Source organism: Mesoplodon densirostris, chromosome 3 (assembly GCF_025265405.1).
Source record: "Mesoplodon densirostris isolate mMesDen1 chromosome 3, mMesDen1 primary haplotype, whole genome shotgun sequence".
Taxonomy (NCBI): domain Eukaryota; kingdom Metazoa; phylum Chordata; class Mammalia; order Artiodactyla; family Ziphiidae; genus Mesoplodon; species Mesoplodon densirostris.
The window spans coordinates 121,721,155-121,747,091 of NC_082663.1; the positions used below are offsets into that span (position 1 = coordinate 121,721,155).

Consider the following 25,937-nt stretch of genomic DNA (forward strand, 5'->3'; position numbering starts at 1 on the left):
TGCTGTCAAGAGAGCTGCGAGCTCCAGGACCTAGGTTTTCCAGGCCCCACCACCTAGGAGCTTCGAGAACTCTCGCAGCCCACCTGCTCCGCTCAGAAGTGGGCATCAGGATAACACGGACTCCCTTGCAGAGTTGAGTGGACAGGTGAGAAATGGCTGACTCTGTCGGACACAGGAGTTGATACTTCACTCATGTTTCTTTCCCTCCTCTTTCCTTCTTGCCTCCCTTCCCTCTTAATCTCTAGCTGGTTAATAAGCCCTGTAGGGCTTTCTTGCTGCCTTCACATCTGCAGTGACAGCACTTTCCTGTTCTATACTCTAGGCCCCCCAGAAGCTGTCCTGCTGTATATGAAGCTTGTTGGAGCGGCACAGAAGAAGAATGAAAAAAATGCTGGGGTCCCCACGTAACATACCAGGAGGGGGTCCAGTGAGTCCATATTTTAGAGGCACCCAGCCTGCGTGTTCATCCTAGCCTCTGCCACGTTGGCTGTGTGACCTGGGGTATGTTATTTAACCTCTCTGTGCCTCTGTTTCCAAATTTGCAAAATGGGAATGAGAACAGTACTTAGAGATGCAGGGAGTATTAAATGCAATAGTGCATTAGAGCCGCTGGCACAGGTGAGTGCTAGGAACTGTTATGTAAAACAGACACCAAATCCAGCTGGGAGGGACTTTAGACAGCAGGGCCTCTCTATTTTAAAAAATTAGTTTATGTATGTAATCAACAATAACAAGAACTAACAGCAAAAGCTAACGTTTACTGAGCACTTACCACGGGCCAGGCACTGTGCCAAGTACTTCTCATTAACTTGTTTAAAAATGTGAAGGTACGAGGCTTCCCTAGTGGCACGGTGGTTAAGAATCCACCTGCCAATGCAGGGGACACAGGTTCGATCCCTGGTCCGGGAAGATCCCATGTGCCGCGGAGCAACTAAGCCCGTGCACCACAACTACTGAGCCTGCGCTCTAGAGCTCGCGAGCCACAACTACTGAGCCTCTGTGCTGCAATTACTGAAGCCCATGTGCCTAGAGCCTGTGCTCCACCACAAGAGAAGCCACCGCAAAGAGAACCCGTGCACCGCAACGAAGAGTAGCCGCCCCCCCGCTCGCCACAAGTAGAGAAAGCCCGCACGCAGAAATGAAGACCCAGCGCAGCCAAAAAAAAAAAAAAAAAAAGTGAAGGTACAAGTGGGGTGTGTCTCCTTCCCACCCCCAGTTGCCCTCCACAGAGGCAGTCACTGTTACCAATACTCTGTGTATCTTTACTGATGTCCTCTGTGGACGTACAAAGATTTAAATCTCTTTTTACCCCTTCAACTTTAAATAGAGGAAACTTGGGCTCAGGGAGGAAACACAGCAATTTGTTGTAATAGTTCCTATTCTGTGTAGGGCCGCTGCTCCCTGTGCTGTGTGATTTTGAATCCTTCCTGCAAACCTGCAGAAAAAGCTGTATTGTGTAGAATAAATGCTCCAAGCCTTAGTTTACCTCAGTGCATTGATCGAGGATTAAATTAGATAATCCGTGTAGAGGGATTTATCAGCGTTCCTGGCACATCAGAACTGCTCAGGAGATGGTGGCTGCAGGGGAGGATCAAGGTTTTATAGGGGCCCGAAGCTTGTACAATTTGAGAGCTGTCTTTAAGAGAAATAATACAAAATTATGAATCCAATATTAAGAATATTTATTTAGAGTGAGAAAAGAGCTCCAACAGTTTATGTATTTTAAAAGCCATCAGATACCTCCAGCACTATAAAATCCATAAGAATAAATAACAGAACATTTTTGTTAACTAACTGCCTGACATGCCTCTATTACACTTTTCATTCCTACATTTTCTGGCTTCATAGTCATTGTGATCACTTCTTCGTTTGATAACTATTTTCTAAAATAATCTTCTGAAGAGAGAATAAAAGATAATTCAGCCTTTTCTCTGGCCTGGTTGATCAAACTTTGCTTTTTGTTATTGACATTTTATTTTTAAAATTTTTATGGAAGTATAGCTGACTTACAATGTTGTATTAGTTTCAGGTGAACAGCAAAGTGATTCAGTTATACATATATCTATATATATCTCTTCTTTTTTAGATTCTTTTCCATTATTGGTTATTATAAGATATTGAGTATAGTTCCCTGTGCTATATAGCAGGTCCTTGTTTATCTATTTTATATATAGTAGAGCGTATGTGTTAATTCCAAACTCCTAATTTATCCCTCCCTCCCCCGCCTTCCCACTTTGGTAACCATAAGTTTGTTTTCTATGTCTGTGAGCTTATTTGTTTTGTAAATAAGTTCATTTGTATAATTTTTTTTAGATTCCACATATGATTGATATCATATGATATTTGTCTTTCTCTGCCTGACTTACTTCACTTATTATAATCTCAAAGGTCCATCCCTGTTGCTGCGAATGGCAATATTTCATTCTTTCTTTGTGGCTGAGTAGCATTCCATTGTATATACGTATCACATCTTCTCTAGCCATTCCTCTGTTGATGGACACTTAGGTTGCTTCCATGTCTTAGCTATTGTGAATAGTGCTGCTGTGAACATAGGTGTTGTTGTTGACAGTTTAGATGTGGAAAATGAGTAAATTCATACAGATACACTCACTGTTTGTAGTATTACTACCCGTTTGTGTCTCATAAACAGAGGAATTTTGGTGAATTCTGTTTTGTACAATTCTTATCAAAAATGAAAAAGAAGCTCTGGTATGTTATAATTGAACGCATGGAGGATGTTTCTGACAGAAGAGAACTTCCCTTAAATGGGGGAACCGAATCCTCTACTTAGGATTTTACAGGTCTAGGAATTGTTAGCATTTCTCATAGGCTGGCGTCTGATGCTATACACTTTAAATCTTCCTCCTTCTTCCCTACTACACACGTCCATGTTGGGCTCTGTTGAACACATTCATGTGGCGATTCCACCACTGATGTGGCATCAGGAAGTGGCTGGTAGGCCCTGGGTGCAGAGGCAGACTCCTGGGAGCTGGGCCTCCACTGGACGTTAGCAGTAATTCAGCACATGTGGAGGTGATGGCGCACCACATAAACATAGCCCACTAAACTCAAACTCAGTGTCCGCCCGCCCGCCCCGCCCCCCGGCTTTGACTCCTGCGTTGGGAGTCCCTGAACGCCCAAGGCCGCTGGAACATTACACAGCACGAGGGCAGGAGTGACAGAGGGAAACTGGAGTGAGGAGAGACAGTGCTCTTTCCCGTCATGGTTAAGACTTGACTTTGGCAAAGCTTAGAGAAACCCAAGATCACGTGAACATGTTTCTTTCCAGGCCCCCTCCCAGGACCTTGGAAGGGGCTGTTACAAGCAAGGGCTCTGAAGCTTCAGGTCTTTGAGCTCCGCCAAGCACCTGGTTAGTTGTTATCGTGTTCTGGTTAAGAGCAGTGTCGTCTGAGAGAGAGCGGTGCAGCCCGCTTGGGAGCTGTGTGATCTTGGCTTACTGATTCCCTCCATGAACCTGCTTCCTCAGGAGTAAGCCTGACACTCTTCCTAGTATTTACCTCTCCGGGAATGTGAACTCCATGAGGGCAGGCACTGGTCTGTTTGTTGCCGTGTCCACAGTGTCCAGGACACATAGTCCACACCCAAACATCTGTTTTGTGGAGTTAATGAAGTGCAGGATGTTTGGGTGTTGAGCCCCAGGCTCTCAGAGAAAAGGAATCCAAGGCACAGTGAGCTTAATTCCCTTTCCTGTACTACACGCTGCCCTCTAGTCAGACCTAAGACAGACCCTGGGTCTCTGGGCCTCCTTTCCTTCCCGCTCACCCTCCCACATGAGCTGAATAGGAAGGGGAAGCTTAACTCACTTCCGAGAGCCTGAGATAATCATCTGAGTTATTCCCTCTGTTATGGACATGAGCCAGGGTCCCTGGGTCACATCTCTGGAATTTGCTCTGATCCATGGAATCCGCTGTTCCAGAGACTTGCCTGCCTTCTCCCCTTCCCTGACCTGCCCTGCCCTGAGTCCTGGGGGATGGTGGGAAGCAAGGGAGAGTTGGGAGAACCAAGGTGAATGGTTTTGAGCCATGAAATAGCCTGAAAATCAAGTCTGGAAGATGAATGGCTCTGGGACTTGCAGGGCTTAGCAGGGGCAACACCGGCAATTATTGACATTCCTGCCTGAGGACTCCGGGAGGCCCCTACTTCACAGCTCCCCTGGATTCTGAGAGGTCCTTGAGCGCAGCTGGAAGTCACTCTGTGTGCCAGAACCTTGGAGATGAGGCCGCAAGGGCCACCTCAGTGAGTAGTCACCCTGTCACTGACAGGAGCTATGATCTAAAGAGCCAGGTGGCTGCAGGTGGGCACTCGGCCAGCCGTGCAGAGCAGGCAACAAAACTCCAGTCTGGGCCCTGCAGATGGAGCTCACCTGTTCGCCCTACTTCCCCTCTGCCTGGCATAGATTTCCAGCCAAGCCCTGCACCAGCTTCCACCTCTGTTTTAGGATAAGCTGTTCTGATGGGGAGGGCCTGTGCTAGGATGCTTCCCTTTTGACGTGGAGCTCAGGGAAAGGATGGGGGTACTCACCAAACCCTGCCCAAACCCTGCCCCATGAGTAAGACAACTGGGATGTTGCAGCCTCTGCTTCCAGCCTGATTTGATTCTCCAGCCCTTGGATAATATTTATATACAAATGCTGGCTCTGATCTCCACCCAGGAAAACACCAGCTGCTATGGAACTCTTATTACATGTTATAGAGAGCAGAGCCTCACGTGGGCCCCCGTGAGCTTCTCTGGAGAATGTTCTATTTGTGTTTTACAAACTTATCCCAGGGCTGTGTCCAGACAACTGAAGTTCTGTCAGAGCCGAGAAAACATCTGATTCCTTTTAGAAAAGACAAAGGGATTAGGTGTCCCTGGGACTTTGACAAATACATTGCTAGTGGTTTTGATTGAGCTTTCGTTTAGGGCAGGTTGAGTGCAGAAGTGAGAACGCCAAAGACCCAGACTGTCAGTGCTGAGAAGATGCCTGGAGATGGGCACAGATACACCATTCGTTGGTAGGGATGTAAAGTAAAGCAGCCTTTTGGAGGGATATTTGGCACCATCTTTCAAATAAAATGAGAATGACCTTTGATGCAGTCATTCCATGCCTTGGAACCTACCCTAGAGTGTGCTTGCCCATGTACACAAAGACCTATGTTCACAAATGCTCACTGCAGCAAAAGTAGGAAATCACCTGTGTTTCTCAGCGGGGAGCTGGCTCAATGAATTGCGGTTCATCCTAATAATGGAATACAGTTGTCCATTAAAGAAGAAGAACAGGGTAAATCACAACAATGGCCAACGCATAGAGGACTTACTCTATCCACTATTCTAAGTGCTTTATGTATTTTACAGTATTTACAATGTTAACTCATTTAATCTTCACAGCAATCCTTTGATTACTATTGTTAGAATATTTTTATAGATGAGAATAGAGGTGTTAATTAACTTGTCCAGGGTCACACAGCTAGTAAGTTGGGGAGCTGGGCTTCAAGCCTGCTGGCCCCAGGGTCTGTAACTACCTCACAAACCCCTGCATGTCCAAATATGGAAAGATGCCTCTGACTTATTAGTAAGTGAAAAATTCAAGTAGCAGAGATATAGAGTGTGATTTTATTTATGTAAAAAATGTGTGTGTGTGTATGTGCACATGTGAACACATCACATATATTTTTAAAGGTAAAGGAAAAGTAAAAGTTCTGGAAGAATACATATCCAATCATCGGTTCCCTTCAGGGAGGGATATAATAAGTAAAAAGAATTTTTTTTTAAACTTTTAACTGAATATAGTTTAAAAAAGTTTTTTTAAATTGAGGTATAGTTGATGTACAATATTATATAAGTTTCAGGTGTACTGCATAGTGATTCACAATTTTCAAAGGTTATACTCCATTTATAGTTATTATAAAATATTGACTGTATTCCCTGTGCTGTACGATATGTCCTTGTAGCTTATTTATTTTATACATAGTTAACTAGATATAGTTTTATATTTTGTTGAACAAGTGCCTTTGGAATTTTAGAAAAAGTAAGCTTGAGCCCACCGTCAAGGTAATCATAATAAAATAATAATCATTTGGTTTCTACTTCTCAATAGCCCCTTAGAAAGGAGAGGCTTCCTATAAACATGGGCTCAGAGTAACCCTTAATGATTAACTCCAAAGTATAAGACGTAGAAGGAAGCCTAATAGACCTTGCCATAAATTAGATGAAGGTAGTCCAAGGAATTGTTCTTCTGATTGGTTGAAAGGCATTTGAGATAATTACCCTTTTTTTAATTACCCTCAGAAATCTCACCTCCTCCTGGAAGCCTTGGGCCAGACAGTGGAAGAATAATGGTGATTTTCTTGGCATACAACCCCTCCCCACTCCATCTTCACTCCCCCGCCCCCTGCATTTAATGAGTTCACTTAGTGCATTATTGCATCTCAGGTAAACACTCCAAGTACTTCGGCTTTGTTTAATCACTGTCCCTTCAGGGTCATCCTGTAAAAATGGACTCATGATGCATTATTACATTTTTAGGTGCTTTACAGTTTGTAAATCTTGTCTTCATTCATGATGTCAGTGAACTGGGGCTGGTGCCTTGTCACTGTAAAGCCCTATGTACAATATCTCTTTCAGAGTTAAACCAAGCAGGGGCCTAGGAGAGGGGCTGATGAGGAAAATGCGGGCTATCAAAAATTTAATCCCCATTTTACACCAAGGGGGAAAGGGGTGGGGTGGGAGGAATTGGGAGACTGGGGTTGACACATATACATTATTGATACTATGTATAAAATAGACAACTGATGGGAACATACTGTATAGCACAAGGAACTCTACCTAATTAATGCACTGTGGTGACCTAAATGGGAGGGAAGTCTAAAAGGGAGGGGATATCTGTATGTGTATGGCTGATTCATTTTGTTGTGCAGTGGAGGCTAACACAACATTGTAAAGCAACCATACTCCAATAAAAATTAATTAAAAAAAATTTAATCCCCATTTTAAAGTCCCCAGTATTTAAATATTGATTTGTGAAATGTGACCTAACAGAAAGAATATAGAAAAATAGCTCTACTTACTGTGTCAGGGCATAAAGTACCCCATGTTTCCATGTGCTTTCTTATTTTAATTCTCAAAGCAAGTTTAAGTGATAATTATTTCCATAAGGAAGCTGAGGCCCAGGGAGTTTACATAAAGTCCTCAGAGTTATACATGTGGACAGTGAGAGATGGATTTCTCACCCAGGCCTGTCTGTCTGCAAAATCCGAGTTGCTGATCCTCTCAACAGAGGAAATAATAGAGAAAAAAGTATCACTCAAATACCACCTCCCTAAGATACTGTTAGCAATTTAGGTTTATTTCCTTTGTTTATCTATCTAAACAAAACTAAATTAAAAAAGCACCACCTTGGTAATCAGAAGTAGTCATATCAACTGTTTATATCCTGTTTTCTTTTTTTCACTATCTTTCTTATTGCTTCGTGACGTCATTTTAAAATGATTGCATACTTCCTCCAACTCAATAGTTAAAAAAAACTAATAACCTGGGACTTCCCTGGCGGTCCAGTGGTTAAGACTCTGTACTTCCACTGCAGGCGGCACAGGTTCCATCACTGGTCAGGGAACTAAGATCCCACATGCTGCAGGGAGCAGCCAAAAAACCCCCAAAAAACAAAAACTAATAACCTGATTAAGAGATGGTTTAAGAACTTGAACAGACATTTCTCCAAAGAGGGCATAGAAACGGCCAACTGGTATGTGAAAAAAAGGATCAACATTACCAATCATCAGGGAAATGCAAATCAAACCACAATGAGATATAACCTTACATCTGTCAGGATGTCTATTATCAAAAAACAAAACACCATTGAGCGCCTCAAAAAGTTGAGTGAAAATTATATTGGAAAACATTAAAGCCCTGTTTTTTTTTTTTTTTTGCGGTATGCGGGCCTCTCACTGTTGTGGCCTCCCCCGTTGCGGAGCACAGGCTCCGGACGCGCAGGCTCCGGATGCACAGGCTCAGCGGCCATGGCTCACGGGCCCAGCCGCTCCGCGGCATATGGGATCCTCCCAGACCGGGGCACGAACCCGTATCCCCTGCATCGGCAGGCGGACTCTCAACCACTTGCGCCACCAGGGAGGCCCAAAGCCCTGTTTTGTGAGTGCTGTGAGTCTATGCTACTCTAGTCGTTGACACCTGAGTCCTAAGGACAGTTGAAGTGAATCTTCTTTCCTTGCGGCCAATTTCTTCTGTCAACTCTGGAGAATTTATTCTACTCGATAGAGGAAAGCCATGTACCAATTTGTGCTGTTTGTCAATCGCTTGCTTTTTCGTAAATGTAATTGCTACTCTGATGAAATGTTCAGATTTCCTTGGAAAAGAATAAATAGCTGTAAACACTTTAAGACAAAACAAACAAAAGAAAAGCATTGGCAAGGATGTGGAGAAATTGGAACCCTTGGACACTGTTGGTGGGAAAGCAAAATGGTGGAGCTGCTATGGAAAACAGTATGGTGGTTCCTTAAAAAATTCAAAATAGAATTACCATATGATCCAGCAATCTCACTTGTGGGAATTACCCAAAATAATTGAAATCAGAGTCTTGGAGCCATATTAGTACTCCTATGTTCATAGCAGCATTATTCACAATAGCCAAGATGTGGAACCATCCTAAATATACATCGACAGATGACTGGATAAAGAAACTGTGGTGTATGCACAAAATGGAATACTATTCACAAAATGAAATACTATTTCAGTCCTTAAAAGGAATGAAATTCTGCAATATGTGACAACATGGATGAACCTTGAGGAGATAATACTAAATGAAATAAGCCAACCACAGAAAGACAGATACTACATGATTCCACTTGACATGAGGTTTCTAAAGTAGTCAAATTCATGGAATCAAAGAGTGGGACAGTGGTTGACAGGGGCTGTGGGGAGGAGGAAGAGGGGAGTTACTAATCAGTGGGCATAAAATTTCAGTCAAACATGATGAACAAGCTCTAGAGACCTTCTGTACAACACTGTCTAGAGTCAGCTATGAAGTACTACTATATGTTTAAAAATTTGTTAACAGGGTAAATCTCATTTTGTGTTCTTACCACAATTTAAAAAAAAAAAAAAGATTGCATACTATTCCAGAAGAGTGATGTTCTTTGGAGAGGTTCCTAGACATGGAATTGGTAGGTCCAAGAGTATGAATGTTTTTATGGGTTTTTAAAAATTTTTTAATGAAAAAAAATGGAGATATAATTGACATATAACATTGTATAAGCTTAAGGTATACAAAATATTTTTATGGTTTTGGATACACGTTGCTAAATTGCTTTTCAAGAGGGCTGTATTAATTTGCACTTCAACTAACAACTTTGAGTGACATTTTCATCACATTCTTGTAGGCATTAGTTATTGTTAAAAAATGAAAACACACAAAAGTCTGACGTGTTTGCTTAATATATACCAAACTGTTCGCAGTGGCTAGTTTGGAGAGTGGGTTGGGGCTGGTGGTGGTGGTGGGAGCGGTGAAGGGGGTGTCCCTTTTCCACTTTATGTCATGTGGTGCTATTACAGACATTTTACTATAGGCATATATTACTTGTGTAATAAATATATTTTAAACTTTTGAAATAATTTTTCTTACAGACAAGTTGCAAAAAGAATACAATGAATTCCCTGTATTCCCCTTGTAATATGTTTTTAAAAGATGAAATTATTAAGAAATGTGCCCTGAATATCAGATGTCAGACCTTCTACCACCAAGACTCTGTAAGTCAGTTTCTTTTATTTATTTATTTATGGTTGCGTTGGGTCTTGGTTGCTGCACGCAGGCTTTCTCTAGTTGTGGTGAGCGGGGCTACTCTTGGTTGCAGTGCGCGGGCTTCTCGTTGCGGTGGCTTCTCTTGTTGCAGAGCACGGGTTCTAGGCATGCGGGCTTCAGTAGTTGTGGCTCGTGGGCTCAGTAGTTGCGGCTCGCAGGCTCTAGAGCGCAGGCTCAGTAGTTGTGGCACACGAGCTTAGTTGCTCTGTGGCATGTGGGATATTACCGGACCAGAGCTCGAACTCATGTCCCCTGCACTGGCAGGCGGATTCTCAACCACTATGCCATCAGGGAAGTCCCCAGAGTTTCTTATTAGGTAGAGTAGAGCCTAACAGCAACTTGGGGAAATGCTCATTAAAATGCAGACTCCTAGGCTTTAGCAGGATGTATGAAATCAGAATGTTTGGGGGCAAGCCTGAAAATCTGCATTTTAAACAGGCCCCCCTCATCCATACTCCTCTGTGCTTCTGAGGCCCCTCAAGGATTGAGAACTACTGTTAAAAAGGTTCCTCCTTTTGATTTTATTTCCTCTAGTAATATTGTGGCTTCCTTACTTGGAAAGCCCTCCAACGAGCAGGGCTGAAGAGAAAAGTGAGTGAAATCTGAGCATCTTTTTTGCAACTTTTCACACTTTGTGCTGCTACTGCTTAGCTGTAGCCAAGCTGTCTGTAATCTGTTTCCTCAAAAGCCTGCTGTCTCCCTCAAACTAGAAAAGACCGTTCCAGGGGAGGCCCGGTCCAAAAAGCCACGTGTTGTGGATGGTAGTGATCCTTCTCCCCATCAGCCCTCTCATCCTGGATGTTCCAGGGAGTGGCATCCGGAGGCTTCTGGTCTCCTGCCTTGCAAGTGCAGCCAGGAGGCCCTGAAATGGGGAGGGTGCCCAGATTACAGCCCCAGGTCATTCTGCTCTTTCGTTTGTCTGATGCTGATGCTTTTCCGTGCACAGTTTGTCTCCCTTGGCCACCCTGCACATGGCCTTTCCCCATGTGTGTTACCTGTGTGTTACATGTGTGTTACATTGCCAGGTCAGCTTCACGGGGTCAACTGCCTGCTCAGTTCCTCACCTGCCCCCACCTTCTGCACCCCCTGCCTCTACCATCCCACCTTCGTCTCCACCCCCAGAGCTGTTCTTTCTAGCTCATGGATCTGACCATGTCACCTAATAACTTATCTTCGGGACTGAACGACTAGTGACCAGAAGGATAGCAGAAAGCCAAACCGTGGAGAATTGAATTCAAGATGAAAGAGAATTGTTGTCGTTTTAAACGTTGTTTGGTCATAAGTTTATTGTTTTCTACATTAAAAAAGTAATACGACCCACCAGGTGTTACATGCCTGTATGACCTTCGAAGTGGAAGGAAAAAGTTAAGAAAAAAATGTACTAATGGTTAATATAGACAATTTGGAAAATAAAAAAGTAGAAAGTAGAGGGGCAACAAGTTGCCAGCCGTTCCACTAGCCAAATCCACTAGCCAAATCAAGCTACTGTCTGCTTTTGGGTGTGGTATAGCTTGGAGGATAAGGGCACAGGCTCTGAATCGGGCAAATCTTGAGTTCAGATCCCTTCTCTCCCTCGTCAGCTGTGGGCAACCATTGGGCAGCTTCATTATCCTCTTGTAGCTTCCGTTTTCTCCTTGGTTAAGTGAGGATAAAAATAGTTCCTATCTTGCCGTGAAGATTGAATGAGATAAGAAGGTAAAGCAGTTAGCAGGATGCTTGGTGTTAGTTCCTTTTCATCTTGTTCACTTCCTTTCAGTCCTTTCACTGTAAGTAGTGTTTTTGTTTTCACATAGTTGTGATCACATATAATTAATATAATTTTATTTCCTGCAGGTATTTCTTAACATGACAGCCCAAGCGTTTTCCATGCTGTTTTCAACTCCTCATAAACATACATTTTAGTGGTTGTGTAATATCCAATTGAACGGATATATCAGATACATCATAGTTTCATTAACCATTTCTTTATTGTTAGTCATGGGCATTATTCCAGGTTCGTTGTTCGACATAACCTTATGTATGAACACCTTTACGTGTAAAATGTCACCCTCCTTCTTCCAATCACTACCAGTTACACCCATTTCCTTGAGGAAAATTCTTAGAAGGGAGATTATAAGGTCAAGCGGCATGAACACTTAAGTTTTTTGACCTATCCTGCCAAATTGGTTCCTGTAAAGTTGGCCTCCACTTATATTTTCAAGGCAATGGATGAAACTCAGGCTGAGGGTCCTAGATTTTGTTATGCAGGGCAGCTGTTGGGGGTGTCAGGGTTGGACACAATCAGTTGGAGTTTTTTTTTTTTTTTTTTTTGCTGTACGCGGGCCTCTCACTGCTGTGGCCTCTCCCGTTGCGGAGCACAGGCTCCGGACACACAGGCTCCGCGGCCATGGCCCGCGGGCCCAGCCGCTCCGCGGCATGTGGGATCTTCCGGGATCGGGGCACGAACCCATGTCCCCTGCATCGGCAGGCGGACTCTCAACCACTGCGCCACCAGGGAAGCCCCCGTCAGTTGGAGTTTTAATGGATGCATCTAGCAGCCATTGGGAGGGTGGATGGCGGTAGGGCCAACATTAGGGGTTACCTGGTGAGACTCTGCACCAGGGCAGTGGTGCCTTAACTGTCTGTGAACCTGGCCCTCTTCTCATGGCAACTGTTGGTCCCATGTATATGAGAACCTGTGGTCACAGTCTCATAATCCTGCTTTCTTTCTTTTTTGTAGGTTCCATACAATTTGTTATTTATTTTTTCCCTTTAAAAAAATTGAAGTATAGTTGATGTACAATATTATATAAGTTACAGGTGTATAATAAAGTGATTCACAATTTTTAAAGGTTGAAATCCATTTATAGTTATTATAAAATATTGGCTATATTTCCCATGTTGTACAATATATCCTTATAGCTTATTTTATACATAATAGTTGGTATCTCCTAGTCCCCTACCCCTGTATTGGCCCTCCCCCTCCCCTCTCCCCACTGGCAACCACGAGTTTATTCTCTATATCTATGAGTCTGCTTCTTTTCTATTATATTCACTAGTTTGTTGTATATTTTAGATTCCACGTATAAGTGATAGCATATAATTTTTGTCCTTCTCTGTCTGACTTATTTTACTTAGGGTGATACCCTCCAAGTCCAACCATGTTGCCGCAAATGGCAAAATGTCATTCCTTTTTATGGCTGAGTAATATTCCACTGTGAGTAATATATATATGTGTGTGTGTGTATATATATATATACACACATACACTATGTACATATAGTGTGTGACATATATATCACATCTTTTTTATCCATTCATCTGTTGATGAACACAGGTTGTCTCCATATCTTGGCAATTGTAAATAATGCTGCTATGAACATTGGGGTGCATGTATCTTTTCTAATTTGTATTTTTGTTTTTTTCAGATACATATCCAGAATGGAATTGCTGGGTCATATGGTAGTTCTATTCTTAGTTTTTTGAGAAACCTCCATACTGTTTTCCACGGTGGCTGCACCAGTTTACATTCCCACCAACAGTGTATGAAGGTTCCCTTTTCTCTCACAATCCTGTTTTCTTCGTGTGTTGCTCCACATATGTGAATTTATGCCCTTTCAGTCTCGCATAAATAGCTTCACGTTGTTTTCATCCTCTGTGATCAAAATGACAAGGATTCTTCATCTTTAGGGATCACAGATTAATATAGTGAATTAGTCTGTGAGCCCTGGTGTCACTGCCTGCATTGGCATGTCAATCCTACCACTTATTATCTGTGATCCTGAGCCTCAGTTTCCCAGTCTGGGAAATGGTACCAACCTCATAGGATTAATTGAACAAGGTATTGTGTGTTCAGCAAAGTGCTGTGTGTCTGGTATTATTCTTATCTATTTTCCTTTTTCTAAGTTAAAAGACTCTGGTAGAAGGAAACTAATTCAACCTCTAGATTTACCACTTTCCTTTCCTCTAAACCCAGCAAGGGCATCAGGATTAGGGAGCAATACCAGGAAGCCCACCTTGCCAAAATATGTGCCCTTGTGAAACTGTGGGGATGGGAGGGGAGAAGGTTGGGGAGGCCACAGTGATAGGTGACCAACCATCCTGGGATGCAGTACTATCAGTGCTAAAACCCGGACAGTCCCTGGCAACCTGGGTTGTTGGTCACCCTAGCATGATGGTAGTAGGTGACAGCATCTGGTAAAGTTGTCCAAGGGAGAGAGAACCAGATTCTGGAGTATTTGAGAAGGGTTTGCCATTCCTTTAATTGCTGTTGGGCAAACCCATTTGGAAACTCATTTCACCTGGGAGTGAACTGGCTGCCAGAAATGAGGCCCACCTGGGGTATGGGGTGGGGGAGGGGAGATAAGTGCCCTGCCCCCAGGAAGCCGGGCCAGGGCAATTCAATATCGTCTAGATTTGAAGGGTGTGCGTGGAGTGAGCGTGCCTTGGCGTGAAGGCTGCGTGCAGTCCTTGCTTTCCAATCCCGGCCGGTTTTCTGCTCTCATGAAGCCTTCTTTCTTGGCAGAAAGAGGGGTCAGTAGCCCTTAGTGGACGACTGAGTGGACGAGGGTTCGCTCCCGCTTCTGCCCAGGTACCTTCCGATTCTCTGGGTCTCTGTATGAACAGTACCCCCAAGACAGAGGCCGAGGGTGGGGAAAGTGGCCACGCTTAGGCTGCAGGCCAGTGCAGGGGGTGGTCAGTAGTTGGTATTTCCTCTTCCAGCCCTTTCAAAGCATTTTAAAATCGGATTAGCTTTTTGACAAACACTTGAAGGTTTGCTCTCCTCTGAGAGGCTCAAAGGCCTGAGGAAGAGCCTTCATCTGTTTACTTTTCCTTTATGTGGAAACTTACTTGGGCTGTTTCTATAACCAGCTTCCCCTCCCCCTAGACTCCCTCCCCGAAGCTTTGGAGCTGGTGGGAACTCACCAGCCACTAGGGCCCTGGCCCTCCCTCCGTGGTTTTCGGGCCTAATGAACTCTCATGCCTTCCAGGATTGCAGCTTTGAACAGTAGGACTCGGGCAGCTCACTCTGCCCGGCATTGGCCTTGTAAGTTTGCTGGGAGTGGAGAAGTGAGCTGAGAAGGGCTGGCCTGTGCACTCTATTGCCCTCCTGCAGGGCAGCCAACAGAAGTGGCATCTTTCCTCCCGGGGGTGGAGAAAGCCAGGAAGATGGGGGTGGGTAGCGGGGTGGGGGGGATGGCGGGAGCAAAGCTGGGCCTGGTTTTAGAGAGCAGAGAGCTGGCTGCATCAGGGCTCCTCTTCCTCTCCCTTTTGTTTTTTGCGGTTCGCGGGCCTCTCACTGTTGTGGCCTCTCCCATTGCGGAGCACAGGCTCCGGACGCGCAGGCTCAGCGGCCATGGCTCACGGGCCCAGCCGCTCGGCGGCATGTGAGGTCTTCCTGGACTGGGGCACGAACCCGTGTCCCCTGCATCGGTAGGCGGACTCTCAACCACTGCGCCACCAGGGAAGCCCTCTCCCTTTTTAATTAGCCCCCTGCTAGGGGGTCAGGCAATGTGTGTGTTGGGAAGAGCAGGGAGAGGAGGCAGGTGATCGGGTGTGTGCATGGATGTACATAACAGAGAATTCAGGCTGGAGGTGGGTGCTGGAGCTGTGGAAGGGAAGGAGGGCAGGTGGTCAAGATAGACTTCTGTGTTTCATTTTGTTAGTATGTTATATAACAAGTTAAAAGTGCATATTAAGCCAGAGAAGGATCCCCTGTGACCAGTCTGATCACGGCTAGACGAAGTACAGGGTCAGGAAGATTCAGGAATGGTTTCCCAGAGGAGGTGGCAGGTAAACTGAGACCAAGAGACAAGTGGGGGTCGCTAGATTTGTACATTCAGTGAAGATTTGGGGAGTGCCTGCTGCGTGTCACATATTGCTCTAGAAGCTAGAGAGCTGGAGGTGAGCAAAACACATAGAGACCCTGCCCTCATGGAACTTATAGTTTATAGCCCAGTGGAGGGAGACAGATGAACAGAAAGACCCTATGATGTTGAGTGGTGTTAAAGAAACAGTCCTCTGACACCTGTTGAAGTGGTAGGGAAGCCTTGATTGAAGGCGAGTGCAATAGGGAAAAGATTGAGTTCAACTCTGAGCATGGCAAAGACAGCTGGGGTTTAGAACCAATCAACAGACTGAGGGGGTCAGTGGATGAGGTAGACATCAAGGGGAGGCGATTCTCGCTAAACCAACTTAACAGGATTCTTGCAGAAGGCAGGCCAAGGACTTAGACATCAAAGATGGGTGATGAGGAACTTGATCGGATCTCAAGGGTAGGGGAAGACTTAGCAGGATTCTTTGCTGAAGGCAGGCCAAGGGCAGGACCTCATTGAGAAGAGGGCTCAGAGGAGCCTGATAAAGTGGTCAAGGGGAGAGCCTTTGTGGGGAAAGGTGCTGTGAATGAAAATAAAGCAGGTGTGGGGTACAGTGAGGAGAGAGTGATGGGGGTGCTTTTTAGGAGCAAGGCCCCTCTAGGGAGGTAATTTTCAGGCAGAAATTTGTATCTCTTGAGGGAGCCAGAATTTCAAACACCCCAGGAGAAGGTGCTCTGGGTAGAGGAAACAGCAAGTGCAAAGGCCCTGAGGTATGTCTGAGGAATAGCAAGGAGGAGGTAGTTTGTAAGGTCAGAAGAGGGGGTGGGTGAGAGTAGAGAACAAGGGCCTTGGAGGCTGTGATGAGAAGGGGTGAGAGGGCAGGAAGGAAGGAGAATTTGGAGCCAGAGTAAGAGGAAGCCTGCAAGGGGCTCTGGGTTGCACCAGCATAAAAGAGGAGTATGTGCCAAGGAGCACGCTTGGGGGTGGGGGAGGGAAGGCAGCAAGGAGCGTTTCTGAAATCCTAGGTGTACAATGTGGGAAAAACAAAGGAGGTGGCGGGGTGTGGGGTCGGGGCGGGCCTGGTGCAGAGGAGAGGAAGGTGAGGCGCCAAACGGGGAGGGGCAGATCAGGGGGGTCATTTGCCATCTTCTCAGTCAGGGTCTCTCAGTCATTTAAATGAGAGCCTCTGTCCTTGCGTAAAAACCGGGCAATTCAGGGAGGAAGGCCTCTTTAATTTCAAGGAGAACTATAGAAGCCGGAAAGAAGGGTCGGTTGAACTAAAGTTGGAACTCGTCTAGTCCCTCCGGCTGCGCTTCTTGTAAATAGCGCCCTCCCGGTGTTGGAAAGGCATCAGTAGGGACGTTGCAGCTGCTGGGTAACGTCCTTCCTGTTGAGATGCGCAGGACTTGGCTGCGCGTATGCATACGTGTGCCGTGCCTGGAAGCAGGGCGTGAGAGCGCAGGTCAAGGAGTTCAGGCCCCCGAGCCCACTCATTTTACCCTCGGGGGCGGCCCCACTTCCTCTGGGGGCCCTGGCTTCCCTCTGGCGGGTCTTCAGCTAAGAAGTCTGCAGAAGTCATTGGCCAGGCTTAGAACAGATCCTTTGTGCCAAAGGGGTTGGTGGTGTGGTGTGGAGGGGTGGGAGCTCCTTGGCTGAACCAGGATGCCCTTCACGAGCGGTGAGCCCTGCTGAGCACCGGGATTTTGGGGGGAGAGGGAGAAATGGGATTGGGCGGCCAGGGTAGTTTGGCCACATGTGAGTTAAAAAGCAGATGAAAACCCACAGAGTAACCAGACATTCTTCTCTTTGCATGCAAGATCCTGCCGAATGCTGGAAGAGGAAGGAGTATTTTCTTGCTTTTTAGACATTACATCCTGTGAGGGGAAGATTTGGAACAGATGGGGGCCAGGGGGCCCCATTGTATTTGCTTATTTCCCCCTCCCCTCCTCCCACAACCAGAACTGTGTGTGTCTGTGTGTGTGTGTGTGTTTAAACCTTGAGAAGTTAACTCGGAAAAAAAAAGTCCTGTAGAGTGGGAAAGTAAGATTATCAGGGGTCAGGGAGAAAAATTCACAAGGTTCCAGGAAGAATTTACTTTACCTTGCAAAGCCTTCTTCTAAGTCCAAAGACAGATAATTAACTCAAAATTTCCTTTTAGGTTTAATGGCTCTTCCAGCGACATCTGCATTTATGAGGGGGGAAAGAAAAAGGATCCCTAACAGATGGAGAAAGAGGCCCTCTGGGTAGAGAAAGGTAAGGAGTGTTTCTGAAATCTTAGGCGCACAATGTGGGAAAAACAAAGTGGGTAATGTCTTGTGAGAGCTGCTCAAGTGTTGGCGTGAGTTCCACCCCCACTTGTGTTCTGCTGGATGGGCTGCCTTAGAGAAGACCGTAGGAGAGGTGATGTAAAGTGGTCTGTGATGTATTTGATTGGCTGCGTGGGGTCCCTGGTAGAGTGATGTCCCTGGCATGGCTGTGGGCAGCTGGGTGGCTGGTAGGATGTTTTTCCCCAAACCACAGGTGGTCCTTTATGCTGATGAATGTCCAGAGCAGGATTCTCCTTGGGAAGCCGGAAGGGGGCTCTGCCCGTGGGGTCAGATGGCAGTAACTAGTCCGGGTGGACCAGCTGAACTGCCCACTGCTGTTTTATCTGACACCCCCCCCGCCCCCCCCTGCCCCCCCCCCCCCCCCCCCCCCCCGCTGCAGGGAATGTGGGCTGACTGCATGTGAAAAGGAGAGGGCAGGACCCAGAGAGCAGCCTTTGTGTTTTCCTTCTAACTGTCCTTCCTTTCTGGCTCATTGGAGCCTGTGTTGGGCTGGTTTCTTCCTTCTAGGGAGGGGATTGTGTGCTCCAGGGTCTGGTCGAAGAGACAGATTACCAGCTCAGGTTCCCAGTTGCTATGGAGAGCCATGTCTGGGGTGGAAGGGGCTAGGAAGTTGGGTTCCTCCTCATCCGGTGAGATACATGCAAGTTTCTGCAAGAAAGACACAGCCTAAAAATCACGTGACAAGAGAGAAATAAGGCCTAGTGCCTAGGTAGGATGGGATCTCCTGTCTTGATTCTCAGTCTTAACTTCTAGCAGTAGACATTATAACTAGATACAGTGCAGCGGGAGCGCTAGGCTCTCCCTCTCTCTGTTGTTAAAATCCCCATAGGCGTTACCTGGTTCTTGGAAAAGATGCTAGAAGCACAGCAGACATTACTTGAGTACTGTTACCTACTGGGCACTGCATTTTGGACTTCAGGGGACATGTCAGTGAATGCAATAAAGGTCCCACTCCCACAGAGCCCAAATGCAAATGTAAGAGCATTTCACTCTGTAGTGACATCACCAGGGTCAGACAAGCATACACACGAGAGACCAAATGAGTTCATTTAGCTGCAGGAATTGAGCACCTGCTCTTTGGGAGACCCTGTGGATGCCCGCAGTGGAGGACAGGACACATCCAGACCCCACTTCCTTGGAGCTGCGGTCTGGTTGGGTATATGGACTTGTAAGAGGTTCTTGAGCTACAGGCTGTGAGCAGTGCTGCAGCAGAGAACCTAAAGGGTGCTGTGGGCCCTTCATGCAGATTTGGGGAATTGAGAACACCTTCCCGGAGAAGTGAATTTCAAGTTAATGCACGAGTAAGAAGAGGTAACTATAGTGTTGACTCTTAGTTGGCCCGGAAGGTCTTCTGGTTCTGACATCATTTGGTTTTTTTAAAAAATAAATTTATTTTATTTTTATTTATTTTTGGCTGTGTTGGTTCTCTGTGGGCTGTGCGTGGGCTTTCTCTAGCTGCGGAGAGCGGGGGCTACTCTTGGTTGCAGTACGCGGGCTTCTCATTGCAGTGGCTTCTCTCACTGCGGAGCACCGGCTCTAGAGCGCAGGCCCAGTGGTTGTAGCCCATGGGCTTAGTTGCTCCGCGGCATGTGGGATCTTCCCAGACCTGGGCTCGCACCCATGTCCCCTGCATTGGCAGGTGGATTCTTAACCACTGCGCCACCAGGGAAGCCCCTGACATCATTTTTTATGTACTCTCTTTTTTTTAAAATTAATTTTATTTATTTATTTTAGCTGCGTTGGGTCTCCGTTGCTGCACGCAGGCTTTCTCTAGTTGTGGTGAGTGGGGGCTCCTCTTCATTGTGGTGTGCAGGCTTCTCATCACGGTCCCTTCTCTTGTTGTGAAGCATGGGCTCTAGGTGCACAGGCTTCAGTAGTTGTGGCACGTGGGCTCAGTAGTTGTGGCTCGCGGGCTCTAGAGCGCAGGCTCAGTAGGTGTGGCTCACGGGCTTAGTTGCTCCGCAGCATGTGGGATCTTCCCGGACCAGGGATCGAACCCGTGTCCCCTGCATTGGCAGGTAGATTCTTAACCACTGCGCCATCAGGGAAGTCCTAATGTACCCTCTTTTACTCTGAAAAGTGCTTAATTAAGGTGGTGAATTGCATGGCACCCTACTGTGTGCCGAGCAGTGCTGCAAGAGCTCCATGATTAGAATCGTGCTGGCTCATAGTTAAGTACTCAAAACTGAGCTTTTTGCTGGTCACTTACCTCAAGTTAAAGACTAACAGTGGCGAGGTGGTGGGTGTGGAGACTGAGTTTGCCGTGGCTCTAACTTGGGAGATAGTCTCCAGCAGGACCCAGCCCCCTGAATGTCAGTGTGGAGAAGGCAGATAGTGTGGGAGGTCTGGATTAGGCTGTTTGCCATCTCACTTGGGTGAAACCCAAAGGCATCATAACCTTGGTCTGTTTGAGGCCCTGCCCTTCTCCCACCTCATCCCCAGCATCTCCCACCCTTGCTGTGCTCCCTGCATCCTTGGGGCAGCTTGCTGTTCCTCAGACACTCCAAGCTTATTTAGATTTCCGGCCTCTGCTCCGGTAGTTCCTTCTGCCCGGAATGCTCCTCCTCAAGGTAATTGCAAGGTGTATGGCCCTTGCTTGCGGTGAGTCCCTCAGAGGCTTGCCCGGATCCCTTTTTCACAATGGCACCACCCCCTCTGCCTGCCAGGCTGCTCTGTTTTGATTCACGTCATTTCTCACCACCTGATGTATTATGTATATTTATCCAATTTTTGTTTCTTCCCATTAAAATGAAAGCACCACCAGAATAAAGATATCTTGCTCTTGGACGTAACCCCTGTTCCTAGGTATGTAGAGGAAACTTAAGTATTCGGTGAACTGTTAAATAAAATAATGAGAAATATAGGATACCTTATGAATATCTTAGATCTTACTTTTATAGGTGAATTTTAAAAATCCCTTTGTAAAAAAAAAAATTCTGTGTGTGTGTATGTATCAATGATCAGCAATAAAATGAGTGAACTACTTGGTACATGTACCAACATAGATGAATCTCGAGTGCATTCTAAGTGAAAGAAGCCAGACTCAAAAGGCTACGCACTGAAGAACTTCATGATATTCTGGAAATATAACTTCATGATACTCAGTTATAAGGCCATAAAGCAAATCAGTGGTTGCCAGGGGCTGGGAATGGGGGGTGGGGTTGGTACAGAGGAATTTTGAGGGGTATGGAAATGTTCTGTATCTTGATTATGGTGGTGGTCGCACAGCTGCGTGCACTCACTAACATTGGTAGAACTCTACTAAAAAGGGTGAATCTTACTGTAGGTAAGTCATACCTCAGTAAATGTGAGTAAAAAAACCACTTTCTCACCTAGATTTTGATTGTAGTATTTGGGTATTTCTTGTGACTGTTGGCTAAAATTCATTTTGACTGGGTGGCAAAGTAACCCCAGCTCGATGGTGTCATCCATGCTTACCGCTGCCAGTGAATACCTGTGCCAAGAAACTAACTTGTTCTTTTTTTTTTTTTTTTTTTTTTTTTGCTGTATGCGGGCCTCTCACTGCTGTGGCCTCTCCCGTTGCGGAGCACAGGCTCCGGACACACAGGCTCCGCGGCCATGGCTCGCGGGCCCAGCCGCTCCGCGGCATGTGGGATCCTCCGGGACCGGGGCACGAACCCGTGTCCCCTGCATCGGCAGGCGGACCCTCAACCACTGCGCCACCAGGGAAGCCCAACTTGTTCTTAAAGTAGAAGAGATTTGTTAAGGTGGAACTCTGTTGGTTTCCTTTCCAGCATCTCCCACTTCCTTCTAGGAAGAGAACACCTTTTCCTGTGTGGCTAGAAGGGACTGACCTTTGCCCTGTGTCCCTAGGACTGGGCTATTGAATGTAGCCAGTTGAGTCCTTCCTGGCACTTCTCTGCCAGAGCTCTTGAGGAAGATGATGTACTTTTGCTGGAATTGGTAGGATGTAAATGTGAGCCTGTTGGTGAATCTTCTTTTTTTTTTTTTTAAAGATTTCTTCCACTGAAGGCAATTTATTGATTCTGTTGGTGAATATCTTGCTTGCTGAATGGAGAAAGAAAGACAAATAGAGCCCTGATGTTTGAGCACCTAGATCCGGCCGTGCCTGAAGCCGGAGGTGCACTCCGGACAACCCAGTCACATGACCTTCCACTCTTCTCCACTTAAGCCATGTCGACTTTGGTGGCTTCTATCAATCATAGCTGAGTTCTGACTCATACGTTGAAAATGAGAAGTTCTTGATCTATGAGGTGAGAGGATAGTAAAAGATTAGACAGTTAACTAAATTAATGAGTTGTGAGAGGAGGTTCTTCTAATTTCTCCGAGCCTTTTTGTTATGGAAGCAGGAGCAGGGACAGAGGCTTGAGATGGGGATGAATGAGGGAGATTGAAGGGTCAGCAGACAGGTATACCCCTGGCCAAATGGGGCTGGGGATGCCAGGGCCCCATGCCCTACCAGCTGGGGGTCCCTGGCTGGCTGAAGAGGGTCTGGAGTCAGTGGGATTGGAGAGAGCTGGACTTTAAGCCAGCTCTGGGCTCCTGCCCTCAATTCCTTGCTTTCCTTCTCATAAACCCGGAGCGCTGCCTGCCTGCCTGCCTGCCTGCCTGCCTGCTTGCCTTCCTCAGGGTTTGTGAGAGAGGCTCCAAGGAGTTGACAGTCTCTGAAACAATCATGAAAACCATTGACACTCTGTGGCTTCATTTGGTTAAAGGTAGGAGGCTGGACGAGACAAGGACTAGACAGACCCTTGGTGTCTGAGGGACTTGGGCTGTGATCTACCTTCTTTGCGTGAATTGTGGATGACAGATCTTTGGTGAAAGGAGGGCGAGAGGAAGCATGAAAGTAGGGCCCAGGGACTGAGAGTTCCTTAGGGGTCAGCGATGTGCTTGAGGAAGGAGTTTTCTGAAGGGTATGCTGGGCAAGGGGCCTGTGGCAGTTTTCTGGCTGGAGTTGTTTAATGCCTTTTACATATTAGAAAGAAGGAAAGACGTCTTTTATCCTTTCTGTCTTTTAAAAAACGATGTAGAGTTTTTCCAAATACAAAAGAATCGCTTATTTGTTTAAGGATTTTGAAAATATAGAAAAGTAAACATGAGGAAATAATACCTCCTATGATCATGCTACTTCCAGAGATAACACTGGTAATACTTTCTAAAAAAAAATAAATTTATTTATTTATTTTTGGCTGCATTGGGTCTTGCTGCCCACGGGCTTTTCTCTAGTTGCGGCAAGTGGGGGGCTACTCTTCATTGGGGAGCCGTGGCTTCTCTTTGTTGCGGAGCACGGGCTCTAGGTGTATGGGCTTCAGTAGTTGTGGCATGTGGGCTTAGTAGTTGTGGCTCGTGGGCTCTAGAGCGCAGGCTCAGTAGTTGTGGCGCATGGGCTTCAGTTGGTCTGTGGCTTGTGGTATCTTCCCGGACCAGGGCTTGAACCTGTATCCCCTGCATTGGCAGGTAGATTCTTATCCACTGCGCCACCAGGGAAGTCCCCAACCCTGGTAATACTTTTGTATTTCCTTCCAGTATTTATTTGTGTGCCTACGTGTATTAGCGATGGCTTATATGTAAATTTTGATTCTCCTGTCTATATAGCTTTAGAATTTGTTTTTCACTTAATAGGTAACATAAACATTTTCCTACATCTTTGTGTTTTTGTGGCCTGATTTTTTAGTTTAGTTGTATTTCACCATATAGATGTATCTCTTTTATTGGACAGAAGGTCATTTCCCATTTTTTAGGATGATAAAATATTGTGGTTAAATCTTTAGATGTATTTTTTGGTACACATCCTTGAATAATTTTGTAAGACAGAGCTTTAGAAGTGGAATTATTAGGTCACATGGGCTGTCCACTTAAGAATTTTTGTCCCCGTCTGGCCAGGTTTCCCCTGGTTAAGTCAGGCCACCTTGCCGTCTACTGATGCACCAGGTTTCAGATTTCTCTGATCCCTGGCCCTTGCTGGGTATTACTGGGTTTTTAGGAACTTGCTAATTGATATGTGGGAAAAGCTTTCTTGTTTTTATTTTAATTATGCCCTTTTCTGGTTACCAGTAAGGCTGCCCATTTTTTTTCCCCATAGAATTAAGTTATTTGTATGTTTTTGTGAATTGCTCTTCACGCCCTTCATTCATTTTCCAGTTGCGGTGCTTGTATTTTTCTTACTGATTTATAATGACTCTGCTTACAGTGAGAATGTTAGCCCTTTGTGGGGATTGATACATTTTTTTTTTTTTTTTTTTTTTTTTTTTGCTGTACGCGGGCCTCTCACTGCTGTGGCCTCTCCCGTTGCGGAGCACAGGCTCCGGACACACAGGCTCCGCGGCCATGGCTCGCGGGCCCAGCCGCTCCGCGGCATGTGGGATCTTCCGTGATCGGGGCACGAACCCGTGCCCCTGCATCGGCAGGCGGACTCTCAACCACTGCGCCACCAGGGAAGCCCGATTGATACATTTTTTTTTTTTTTTTTTCGGTATGCGGGCCTCTCACTGTTGTGGCCTCCCCCGTTGCGGAGCACAGGCTCCGGACGCGCAGGCTCCGGACGCGCAGGCTCAGCGGCCATGGCTCACGGGCCCAGCCGCTCCGCGGCATATGGGATCCTCCCAGACCGGGGCACGAACCCGTATCCCCTGCATCGGCAGGCGGACTCTCAACCACTTGCGCCACCAGGGAGGCCCTCGATTGATACATTTTTAAGAGTGCAACGAAGTATCTTAATAATGGATCTTTTATCAAGGTCAAGGCAGAAGTCTTGATCCTGGCGGTGGTGATGGTGGAATCTGATGATGTCCACCCGCTTCCCTGCACACAAATCCAGAAACAGAGTATCTTATAATGTCTTAGAGTGCAGCCGGGCTGTTACCTTTATTTCACAGACTGTTAACCTTAGCCTGGAAAGGGGTAACTGACCCAACCCCACAGAGCCGGCTACAGGCAGAGCTGGGGCTCTGCCCTTGTGCTCAGATGACCGCTTTGCATCGCCTGGGAGGTCTCCATCTCTTCTCCCAGGCTTCCAGACCCTCCTCCTTGGAGGCTTTGGGGCCTAGATGATGCGTATTTTTATACTAGCCACTCTACTAGAAAACAAAATCTGTTCAAAGCCGTGTTACAGGTTTTTCCAGAACTTCTAGCTTTTCAGAATCCACCTGCTTCCCTTGCCCCCAGCACTTACCATTTGAATTTCCCAATCTGCAGCTTCCTTTGTAACCATGCGTTCACTGGGTCCAAAGGGACCTTTCCCCCCAGGGATTTGGTTTCCTGGGTCGGGGCTGGGCAGGTGGAGCCCTTCCGCTGACTTGGGGCAGCCCCCCCAAGAGGGCTCCCCCTCCTCAGGCATTTCTGCAGGTCTGAGATGGATGTGGACTCTCTTTCCTTCTCTCTCAAAGGTTCTTTCATTTAAATATGTGCATACATTTTTCTCCTGCCGCTCCCCCCTCCAAAGAATGAAGTTAGAGGCTTCGTTTGCTAAATTTAGCTCCTGCTGACGCACCATCCCTCACGCTAGCAGTCTCCTCCTGTCTCAGTGTTTCTCTCAGCCTCGCTTGGGGTAGATGAACACCATCACATCCTACATAATGTTTAGCTCTGAGGCATTTCCAGATGGGAAATAACGTTTCTGTATTTTCGTGTTCTCTGCGTGAATAGATGGTTGGGAAATGGGGGGCTGGCAGCCAGCCTGTTAGAGGCAAAGATCCACAGGGCGGTGGCAGGAGAACCAGTGCAGTGGTTGTTAGAGGTTTGCTCATGCTGGGCAGGGGAGAGAGGTGGCTCTCAGGAGATCTGGGATGGGATTTGACTGGGATGTGACTGGAGAATTTTCAGGGAGGGGAGGCCCTCCTACTTGAAGCAAGCCTTAGGGTGGTTAAAGAAAAAATTATTCTGACACTCGTTAAAATGATAAAGAAGATTCTATTCAGGGCTATTGCAATAGGAGTACTGCAGTAGTGGGGAGAGATGGGGTCAACTCTGAATACAAAGACAGGTGGGGATTTACCCCCAAGGAACAGGGTGAGGGCCTCAGTG

At 46.3% G+C, this 25,937-nt stretch overlaps 1 long non-coding RNA gene across 1 annotated transcript; it reads left to right on the top strand.

Annotated features, from left to right (window-relative positions):
- Positions 1-334: 334 nt before the first annotated feature.
- On the top strand, positions 335-13,398 carry LOC132485496 (uncharacterized). The gene is made up of 3 exons (XR_009531414.1): positions 335-501; positions 9,637-9,759; positions 13,219-13,398. It is a non-coding gene; the product is annotated as an uncharacterized LOC132485496 (long non-coding RNA).
- Positions 13,399-25,937: the final 12,539 nt, after the last annotated feature.